Raw genomic sequence first — 11,594 nt, forward strand, 5'->3', positions numbered from 1 at the left:
GGGGCAGGCAGCTGTCAGGGGCATGGGATAATGAGACAGAATACTGAGTGGACAGTCCATGCGAGAGCTTCATGTGATTGGGCCAGTTATATGCACCAGGAATGGCAGTCGCATGGTGGCATGGAACCTCCCTTCCTTGCACAAGGATTGTCCTGGGATGACCCCTTGCACTGAAGTGGCTTGGGACCAGGGGTGGCCAGTGACAGCAGAGACCGGGGATCCTGGTCAGTATCCTGGCTTGTATCAGGAGCAGTGTAGCCAGCAGGACAAATGAGGTGATCATCCCCCTATACTCTGCTCTGGGGAGGTTGCACCCCAATACTGTGTTCTGTTTTGGGCCTCTCATTACAAGAAGAACATCGAGGCCCTGGAGCATGTCCAGAGAAGGGCTACGAAGCTGGTGAAGGGCCTGGAATCCAAGTCCTATGAGGAGCGGCTGAGGGAACTGGGGTTGTTTAGTCTGGAGAAGAGGAGGCTCAGGGGAGACCTTATTGCTCTCTCCAACTGCCTGAAAGGAAGTTGTGGGGAGCTGGGGGTCGGCCTCTTCTCGTGGGTAACTAGTGATAGGACTAGAGGGAACGGCCTCAAGTTGTGCCAGGGGAGGTTCAGGTTGGAAATGAGGAGACATTTTTTCTCAGAAAGAGCAGTCAGGCATTGGAATGGGTTGCCCAGGGAGGTGATGGAGTCACCATCCCTGGGGGTGTTCAAGGTTGGACGTGGTGCTTAGGGACATGGTTTAGTGGGTGACATTAGTAGTAGGGTGATGGTTGGACCAGATGATCTTGGAGGTCTTCTCCAACCTTAATGATTCTATGATTCTATGCCTCGGAGCAGCACAGAGCCATTGCATTGCACTAGACCCAGACACACAGTGCGAACATCCCTGTCAGCTGAAACAAAGTCGTGGGGATTCCTGCACGTCCACCTTTTCCATCCACAAAATGCATCATCTGATTCCCTTCGTCAACCATTACTTCTCAGCCCCGAGTCTCTATGTGAGTCTCTATGTGAGAGGCAATGATGCTCAGGCACAGTTTTGGTGGGCAGGAAATACCTAATTTCATGCCTGAGTCATTCTCTTTCTCCTCCTGGTGTGTCCCATCCCATCTCAGACTTTGCTAGCTTGAATTGAGCACCCTGTCTGGCTGCCACACCTTTCCCTACTCATAGAATCATAGAATATCCCGAGTTGGAAGGGACCAATAAGGATCATCAATCTCAACCACTGTCCCTGTCTACCTTTTGCAATGCCTTTGCAAGGCCAGACACTGCTCCACTGCAGGGCAGCTATCAGAGCCAGCCTGCATCAAGCCAGAATAAGACCTGGGAAACAGTGCCAAATGCAGGGCCGTGCTAGCACCTCTTCTCCCCATTGCTCCACAGTCATGCAGAGCAGTGTGAGATGTGCTGGCCGGGGTCATCATGGGGCATGGTGTGCTCAGAGATGCACATTGCCAGACTCAAGCCACAGCTGAGACCATCTACACACCTGCATCCCCACCCCAAACTGTGGATGGATGTTGCAGCAAGGCTGGGATTGTGGCACTGCAGAAGGAATGTGGGCTGTGCCTACTCCTGGGTATGGATGCAGAGCTATGTCCTGCAGGTGACATGTACCAGAGCCCATCCTGTCAAGTCATTGAACGTTACTTGTTACTTCTTGTCCGATTTTTAACTCAAATTAACTTTGGAAAAAAAGAAAAAAACCAACTTGTTTTTACTAAAAAAACAATTGTGTCATGTACAAGAAGACTAGGCCTGAAGACTGGGGCCCCCCTGGTGCTGGCCCCTCACCCCACCTTCAGTCTGGCCAGTTGCCTTGCTCAAACACTGGCTGTTGCACCCAAGGCCTTGCTCAGGTGCATAGTGACTACATTATTGGCTACACCTGAGGCCCTGCTCAGGCAGGTAGTGATCAGTGTGCTGGTTACACCCAAGGCCTTGCTCATGCAGATAGTGACCACTATATTGGTTCATACTGGTTGCTGGAGAAACTGACAGACAGATGTCTTGCTCAGCAGCTGAGGGCCAATTGAGCATGCACCAAAAAAAAAAAAAAAAAAGGCCAACTGGTCCATCCTCTTACGCTATAAATAGAGATCAGGTCAAGAGCCTTTGGAGTTTTCTCTAAATGTATGACAAGATTTTCCCTCCCTCCTATTTCAAGGTCATACCTGCTACAGAGATCCTTTAATCCTTGTGAGGTGAGCTTCCGTGCCACGAAGATTCTTGGTAAGTGATTAATAGCTTGCTAAACTTTGTAAATTTTACTAAGATTATATTTTAGATTGATTGTGCATATATAATCCTTAGACATAAACCATTCACCAAGTCTGGGACTAGGAATGGATTCAGTTGCACCTAGGCTCATTACCTCTTTGGTTCAAAGAGTTTTGAAAGCAGGGGGGTCCACTGTGAATCTTGTGACTCAATGGGAGGATCTCCCTGATGCATCTGACTTACCATCATCTATGCAGTAAATAATTAAGTGTACCTTGCCATATCAATTCTTGTAAAGTCATTATCTTATTTATGATTAAGCTTTGTTAGATCTTCACATTTTAACAGTAAATATAGTACTGCTTCTCTGAGTGAAGTGCATAATTTCATCTCTGACATCTACTAAGTTTCAGAATTATAGAAGACATCTCCTGAAAATGCAAATGTAAGCACTTACATGCAAACTATATCTTAAGTCAAATGCATTTTGAAGTGTTTCCCTGATACTAGAAAGTAATTTTATAAAATGGGAGGATTATTCCACTGCACTTTTAAGTGCTTGAAGACTACAAAGATGACCAAATGCTTTTAATGGCTACCAAGTGCCTTTTAAGATATGCAATTTTTTATAACTGCATTTTAAAATTAAAAGAGAAAATCACTTATGTGCCAAAATGTACGATGTAATGCCTTCATCAAAAGCAAAATTGCAACAGAGAATAAATTAAAATCTCTTTCGTTGCAATCTTTATTTCAAAGTACAATGGCAAAGCAGAAAAAAAAATCCAGATTCAGGCAACTGATCGAAAGAAAAAATATTCACTTTATAAGAGATCATATATGTCACTGGAAAAATGAAGCTGACAAAAGCTGTTGAGGATACAAATTACCTGCATGAAGAATAATGTATACCAAATTAGTAAGTGCAGTGTGGGTGCATGCCTGGGGAGGCTTTTATAAAAACATTAAATCTCCTTGTATCTTAGAATGAGTTTTCTCAACACTTTTGTGTTTTCAGAATACTTCTGGTAGTAGAGCTCCTGGTGCCTGGGCCTTTCCTGGCATGAATGACAATCCTCTGGAAAAATCTAATGGCAGCTCAAAGAGCTCAAGCTTGGATATATTTTGAGTTTCGTTCCTTTCTTTATGACTTTCTTTTATGGTTGCAGCCCTCCCTGAATCTTCATTCCTGCATGGAAGGCTTGTGCCCATGCAAGGAGAACTGGGGTATTATACCAAACTGCTCAAAGCAAAACTGCAGGTAGCCATATTTCTTCCATTTGCTGTGTTTGTCTTCACTGAGGATTTCTGGCACTGAGGTGGGTAACAGAGAGGCTGGGAGACTGAACTCCGGAGTACTAGTCTGGGTGTGATGACACAAGATGCACCTCTAGCTTTGGGGTGTACCCCAACCACCAGCTCTCATTTGCATTTTCCAGCTCAACCCTGTGATGGACCTTGCCAAAGGCATTTCTCCACAGCATGTACCTTCTTTGTACAAAATCTCCTTCCTACCAGTGTACTCAGGATTAGTACTCAGAATGTGCAATGCCAGGACCATCCAGGTGAATTTTGCCATTTATTGCAGCTCCATACCAAGCTGACCTTGCCAGCTACTCTCTCTGGCATTGCCACCCTCAAGCTCCATTTCTACCTGAGGCAGATGGGAATAATGAGCTGCAGGAGGACAGACCCTTCTGAGCAGCTGCAGGTGTTGCCAGGATGTGCCTTTCCTGTGTCTGTGTCTGAGCAATGTGTAGGGCACAGATCCCTATGTTACAGCCCCAGACACATTATGTCCAGCAGTTGTGACTCTCAGCTGAGGTCATTGCCCTGAGTTCTTAAGAACGTAAGAACAGTCTTGCAGTTCAGAGAAATGTCTGTTTAATCTTGCTGTAAAAAAAAATGCCAGAGATAGAACATCCCTATGCCCCACCAGTGGTCCCAATGGTAAATTGTAGCCACAGTAAACGTGTTTCATGGTTGGACTCAACTAGCTTTAACAAGGGTGGTGGGTTCTCTAAGCAGAGACTTGCAAGGAAATTTTGTGTGGGAATACTGATGCACTAGGAAGTCAGCCCCACTGTCATCAGGAATGATCCCTTGTGCCCCAGAGCAACACAAGGATTCACAGAAGGCCCCAAAGACACTCTTCATTGCCCTCAGCCTTCCTGTTGAAACTTCTTTGCTGCTTGCATGAAAATCAATAATGGGTGATAATCTGAGGGCTGCACGAGGGAAGGAAGCTGTCTCTTCACACCTCTAACCTGGGCTCCAGGGAGGCAGCAGACTTCCCTATGAGGTGGGTCCAGTCTGCATATTGGGCCTTATGTTCCTTTCAGAAGGGAGTCTCCTATGGCAACTACCTGTCTTTTTTTTTTTTCCCCCTTGGTGGGAGCTGTCTAAAGCATATGCTGGAGCGAGGATTGTGCAAGATCACAGAATCACTGAAGTTGGAAGGGACCTCTTGAGATCATCTAATTCAGTTCCCCTGCTTAGGGAGGGTCAGCTAGAGGAGGTTGGCCAAGTACCATGTCTGGTTAGATGCTTTTATATCAACATTGCCTTGAAGTGAGAGGCAGAGAGAGATTCTGGCCCCAGGTACCATGTCTTTGTGGCTTCTCTGCCCATTTTAACTTGGGTTCTCATGGAGGACAACAGTGGCTTAATGATGGTGTGTTTTCTGCCCCCTGCATGATATTAGTAAGTCATTGCTCCACCACATCACAAATGACACATGATGTACTGTTCCTACAGTCCTGCTTAGCTTATCTTCCTCTATGCATCTATCCCACTCATTTTCCCCTTCTCTAGGCTGAACAAGCCAAATTACTTCAGCTGCTCCTTATACATCTTCCCCTGCAGACCCTTCACCATCTTTGTAACAGTTCATTGTAATATGCCATCTAAGCAGAGCCACCTCAGTCAGTGGCAGGAAGCTCTGGAGCAGTTTTGCAGGGAGATAGCCCAGAAATCACAGAAAGGGGTGGTCATTAATGTTGGCTTATTGATGGTTATTGATGTTGGCCTTGGGTGCTGCTATAACAACTGGGCACCTTTGTGCCCAAGCACCATTCCTATCCTGGGCATTTGAGAGAGAGCCCAGGGCCTGGCCAGTGACCTGCATGGGCTACAGACCGTATCATAAGGCCCACCACTGCTGTGGTACAGCCATCGGGTGGTTTGAGCCTCTCCCACAGTGGTAGCCAGCCGTGGAGTCCATCAGCTGCAGGGTGTGTTCCCTGCTGTCAGATGCCCCCTGATGTACTCAGGTCAGGAGGGGGATTGCGGCAGGCCCAGGAAGCATTGTGCACCAAGGCCAGCTGGACAGGAAGGACGAGCAGAGACAGAAAAATTCTGAGGAACAGGGCAGCAGTGGGAGAGAGAGGATGAAAAATTTCAACAGGTGGTGGCTGGGGGAAGCAGACAGTGCCCCTAGGGCAGAGCTAGCACAGGTGTGTGCAGAGTGAGCAATGTGTTAAGCACAGCTCACTGCAGGGGGTCTGAGTGACAGCTGCGTGGTGACACAGCCTGACTCTGACACAGAAATGATATTTGCCACTTGCCACAGCAGTCCTAGTGTTGCAGCACTAGGAGTACAGCACAGCAGATGGGTGCAACCTTGACGAGCCCTAAGGTGACTCTTCCCCCTGTACCTGGGCAAGTGAGGCCCTCATGACCAGTGAGCAGGACAAGGCAGGCAGATGGTGCCATGAGACAACACAGAGCTACATGGCAGCAGGCGTTGTGCAGGTTGCAGAGAAGCATTACTACCCGGGGGGCTTGGATGCTGTTTCCTGGAGCTGGAAGGCAAGCAGGACACACAGGCTTGGATGCAGGAGGAAAACACTTGCCTTGTTAAGGAGGTCTAGCACCTCCAGGCCAAGAGCCAGACCGACCTTCATGGGCTACTTCATCCTGCTGTTTCCAAAACCACCTTGGGCTGACTCAGTAACCAAACTAGGAGGTACTGTCATGGCTGCAGGCACAGTGTCAGGAGCTACTTGAATGGTTTATGCAGGAAAGGCCACACTGTGGAAACAGCTCTCACACAGGTAGGACAAGCTCAACCATTGCAGCATAGAGGCTGTGGGGGTGCTGGTGCTGTGGAAGGAGTAGGCTGCCTGCTTTGGCACACTGCATCGGGCACTGGTGGCCACCCAGGGACAGCATGCCCAACAGTTGGGGCACATGTGGCAGGAGGCCACAGCCCTGATGCAGCAGGTGTGGGAGCATCAGGCATGCCTGACGGAGGAAGCCTCCATGGCAGCTACCCAGTGCACGCGGGAGCATCCTGGCCTTGTGCATGGGGCAAATGCAGCACTGCAGCAGGAACTGGGGCAGCTCCTGGACATGTGCTGCAGGTTGCCCAAACACAAACTGGAGGAGTGCATGCAGGAATTGTGGGAATTGGGCTTGCTGCATGACATGGTGCACCATCTGTGGTCTCTGCCCTGAGCTGCCCAACATCTGCTCCTGCTCTGATCTGCAGGCAGGGCCATGCCTGAGCACTTAGACACCTCCCCGTGCTGTATGTCTCCAGACTGTGCCAGTGCAGGATGTTGACAAAGTGCTTGTTCATATCTACCCCCCCCCCCCCAGCCACCTCATGCTAGAAGTCCCTGCAGCCCTGAAAAATGTCTCATAAAGACAATTTAACTCTCTATTAAAAAATCCATCACATGTTGATACTTAAGGGGACCAAAATGGGTGTAAGGGGACCAAAAGCCCTCCCTGGTCATGACAAGCAGGGGCTGGAAAGACATTTGACAGCATTGCCCATCATTTTTGCAATCTTTTGTTTCTGTCTCACCTCAATCAGGAGGCTTGGCTTTCTGTTTATGATTAGGCCATTGTTAAATAAAGCCTCTATCTGAACAACTAACTCGCTTTTATCTGCTTCTGAAGAAAGGCAAAGGGGCTCGCTTCTGAGGTGCAATCACTTTTTAAAAATAAAAGCCTCTGACTTTGGAAATCTTTGAGCATAATTCAGATGGATTCTTGGAACTAATACAACATGCATAAAAAGAGATACTGCACTAATTAATGTCTAAGCAGAGCTGCTGAATATACTCTCCACCCCAAATCTCTCTTGATCCTGCTGTATTTGAATTATGAAATTGACCTACTTAATTTTGAAGAAAGCTGGCCTTCGGGATCAAGCAACACTTCGAGAAATAGACAATATTTAGTGCCAGTTTCATTCCTATTATCACAGCCAAGCAGCTTCCCAGGCTGACATCAGCCTTAGAGCCATATAATTACCATGCAGCTCACTGCGGTCCAAATTGCTTCAAGATCTGATCCCAGGCCCTGATTCTGTTCCCAACAACAATGCAGCTGTACGGTTAAACATGCAAGTTAGACATCCAAAGGGACCTGGACAGGCTAGAAAAGTGGCCTTAAGTGGCTCTATGTGAAAGTGGGCTGAAGCTTAAACTTCAACAAGTCTAAGTGGAAGGTTCTGCACCTGGGTTTGGGGCAATCCCAGACGTGAGTACAGACTGGGGGGTACTCATTGAGAGCCAGCCCTGTTGAGAAGGACTTGGGGGTTCTGAAGGACAAAAAGCCTGACATGAGCCAGCAGCATGTGCTTACAGCCCAGAAGTAGCATCTTGGGCTACATCAACAGAGGAGTGGCCAGCAGGTCAAGGGAAGTGATTGTCCCCCTCTACTCTGCCCTTGTGAGGCCTCACTTGGAGTACTGCGTCCAGATCTGGGACCCCCAGCACAAGAAGGAGGTGGGTCTGTTACAGTGGGTCTGGAGGAGGGCCACAAAGTTATCAGAGGGCTGGAGCACCTCTTCTATGAAGAAAGGCTGCGAGAGTTGGGGATGTTCAGCTTGAAGAAGAGAAGACTCTGGGGAGACCTCACTGCAACTTTTCAACTTAATGGGGGGGCTTATAAAAAAGATGGCGAACAACCTTTTGCTCGGTCAGATAATGACAGGACAAGGGGGAATGGTTTAAAATACAAGAGGGGAGATTTAGATTAGATGTTAGGAGGAAATTTTTCACTCAGAGGGTGGTGAGGCACTGAACCGAGTGCCCAGGGAAGCTGTGGATGCCACATCCCTGGAGGTGTTCAAGACCAGGTTGGATGAGGCCCCGAGCAACCCAATCAGGTGGGTATCATGCCTGCCCATGCTAGGGGAGTTGGAACTAGATGATCTTTAAGGTCCCTTCCAATCCATGCCATTCTATGATTCTATGACATAATGATACTGCAAGGAATGTGAAGCAGTGGAAGAGCTGACCTGGTCAACTGGTCCTCACCACTGGAGAGTAAAAAAAAAACACAAGTTGTAGTTATTCCTTACAGATGTATCTATATAATTGAGTGTATGATGTGTGCTAAAATGATTTCACTCTCATTTGCCACACACCAAAGCTGGGCTGTTTCAAGCAGACAAGAATGACAAATTGCTCCTGTCATCTCTGTGAAAGGTGCATCCTTGTTTTTTTGGACATTCTGGCATCATTAAAACAGCTTAAAAAAAAAACCTCTAAACATATGGCATTGGAAAACTGACAAAAGAGAATGATAAAAAAATCTCCTGAAAAGTTCTTTGAATTGTTATTAATGGCTGTTAATAATCATTGGAAGACTGAAGAAATACTTTAGCATTAAGGAAAACAAATGAAACACAACAACAGCCAAACCAATCAACTAACCGAAAAAAGAAAAAACCACAAACAAAAAAAACACTACAAGATATTCTCTCCCTTTTCTGGAAAACAAACGAAACAGAATTCCAGTATTATGCCAGTATTTAAAAAAATGGCAAGCCGAGCGGTTGGTGTAAGTACAGCTTATCAGTTTGAAATCTCCAAGGCAAACCAACAGAACAGTTGACATTAAAGGAGATCATAAGTAAAACCAACTGATAAAGCTTCACAGAGACTAGTTTACTGTAAACATTATTTTTTAAATTAAATTACATGTCTAGGTTGGTAAAAGTAGCTACTGACATGTTAAATTTCTGCAAGGCATTGTTTTAGCCCCATATTCCACACGTATCAGTTGAGCTTATTAAATGTTAGTTACTAAATAATTGTAAATATAGATTTGTTCTACAGATTGCCAGAGTCTGCAGCTATTTCACAGAATCATAAAGGTTGGAAAAGCCCTCCAAGATCATCTGGTCCAACCATCACCCTACCACCAATATCACCCACTAAACCATGTCCCTAAGCACCACATCCAACCTTTCCTTGAACACACCCAGGGACAGTGACGCCACCACCTCCCTGGGCAACCCATTCCAATGCCTGACTACTCCTAATTTCCAAGCTAAACCTCCCCTGGCACAACTTGAGGCCGTTCCCTCTAGACCTATCACTAGTTACCCACGAGAAGAGGCTGACCCCCAGCTCCCCACAACTTCCTTTCAGGCAGTTGGAGAGAGCAATAAGGTCTCCCCTGAGCCTCTTCTTCTCCAGACTAAACAACCCCAGTTCCCTCAGCTGCTCCTCACAGGACTTGGATTCCAGGCCCTTCACCAGCTTCGTAGCCCTTCTCTGGACACGCTCCAGGGCCTCGATGTCCTTCTTGTAATGAGAGGCCCAAAACAGAACACAGTATTGGAGATGTGACCTCCCCAGAGCAGAGTATAGGGGGATGATCACCTCATTTGTCCTGCTGGCTACAGTATTCCTCATACAAGCCATCCTGTTACATAGAATGCTATTGGCCTTCTTGGTCACCTGGGCACACTGCGGGCTCATGTTCAGGCGAGCATCGACCAACACCCCCAGATCCTTTTCCTCTTCACAGCTTTCCAGCCCTCTGCCCCAAGCCTGTAGAGCTGCATGGGGTTGTAGCTTTATTGACAATGCTAATGAAAATATAAAACAATTACAAATAAAATCTGTGGGTTAAAAAAGCTGATCACAAATGAAAGCAATGAAAAGCTAAATTATAAAACAAAGTTTTCTGGAAGAGTGGCTCAACCAAAAATACAGTCTCTGCTAGAGTAATTCAGTGAGACACATCAGTGTTTTACAGAAGATAGATGAGTTCATCATGTGCTGCTTGAACTTAAACCCTGCTAACCTATATTTCTAGAAACAAACATTCAAACCCAATTTCAGAACAATTGAAAATATGCTTAGCAGAGCAGATTGCAACTGAATGTAAACAGTGTAATGAAGAAGTTGGGAGGGGGGGAAAGTAGCTAAGAACAGAGCAATGTTATTGTATTCTATTTAAAACAGACTACTTACATCTCTTGGTTTCTCTTTACTGTTTCTGAACTTCAAAAGCCCAAAATACACTGTTCAATACATAAAATGTCAGCAAAGAACAGACAAGACCAACAAAAAAGAGAAAAAACTATTTTGAATGAAACTAGAAATCTCTTCAGCTCACATAGAAAATTATGTGGAGTTAATTATAACTGTAAATATGTAAGAAAAAATTTCCAATACTGCAAGGCTATCTGAGTCACAAGGATTAAGCAGTGTGAGATGCAGAGGCTGAAATTAGAAATAAATTCAAGTAAAGTAAGGCACGTAATTTTTAGAGTAATGAATCACAGCAACAACTATCTAATGACTAGCTGGTCTCTTTCATCACTTTTTTTCTACCTTCAAAACTAGATCTCTTTCTAAACATGTACTTGCTCAAATAGAATTTGTAAAAGCAAGGCCAAGTTTGATGGTGTAGGATTGTTGACCTGGATTTGCAGAAAGCTAAGCTAACTGAACTGGTAACAAAGGAGTGAACAGCAGATTCATGAGTGCTTAAGCAATAAATCTTACCATAGTAGGCTGTAGGGCACTGTTGCACTCATACAGGGTAGCCTGCTTTAGTCCACCTACAGTAGGAAGCAAGTGCTCCTACACAGATCACACTCCTCAGAAATAGGGAATTGTGCTGGTGCAAAGAGCCACCAACTATTACCAGCTTGAGCCAATCCAGCAAATGAAGTGCTGTAGCACTGATGGAGCTGAGTGTTGATAGATCATGTATGGGCTGTTGGATAATTATTTTTTTCCCCACATGCCATGTTATGTGAGGGAATACATTGTTGAGGCAACTCTACAAAATCCATAAACCTGTGAAGAAGTATACACATCTAGAAAGCAGGGCTGGTTAGTAACTCATCAGTGACAGTAAACAGGACTCTAGACTGACATCCACTAAGAAAAACCTCCTTTAATTCATGGGTTTATCTTGTTGCCCATTTATTGGGCAGTAATGTAGTAAACGTGTGGTCAAAGTACAGTTCTGTAGAATGGAGTACAGAGGAGAAATGGGGCAGAGAACTGAACAGCACCAGTGAGCATGCATGACAACCAAGTGGGCAGGCTGGGATGTGTAGTGCAAGTAGGGATGGTGCCAAGAACACCACAAACCAAACAAGAAACCAC

Source organism: Anser cygnoides, chromosome 3, assembly GCF_040182565.1.
Source record: "Anser cygnoides isolate HZ-2024a breed goose chromosome 3, Taihu_goose_T2T_genome, whole genome shotgun sequence".
Classification (NCBI taxonomy): Eukaryota; Metazoa; Chordata; class Aves; order Anseriformes; family Anatidae; genus Anser; species Anser cygnoides.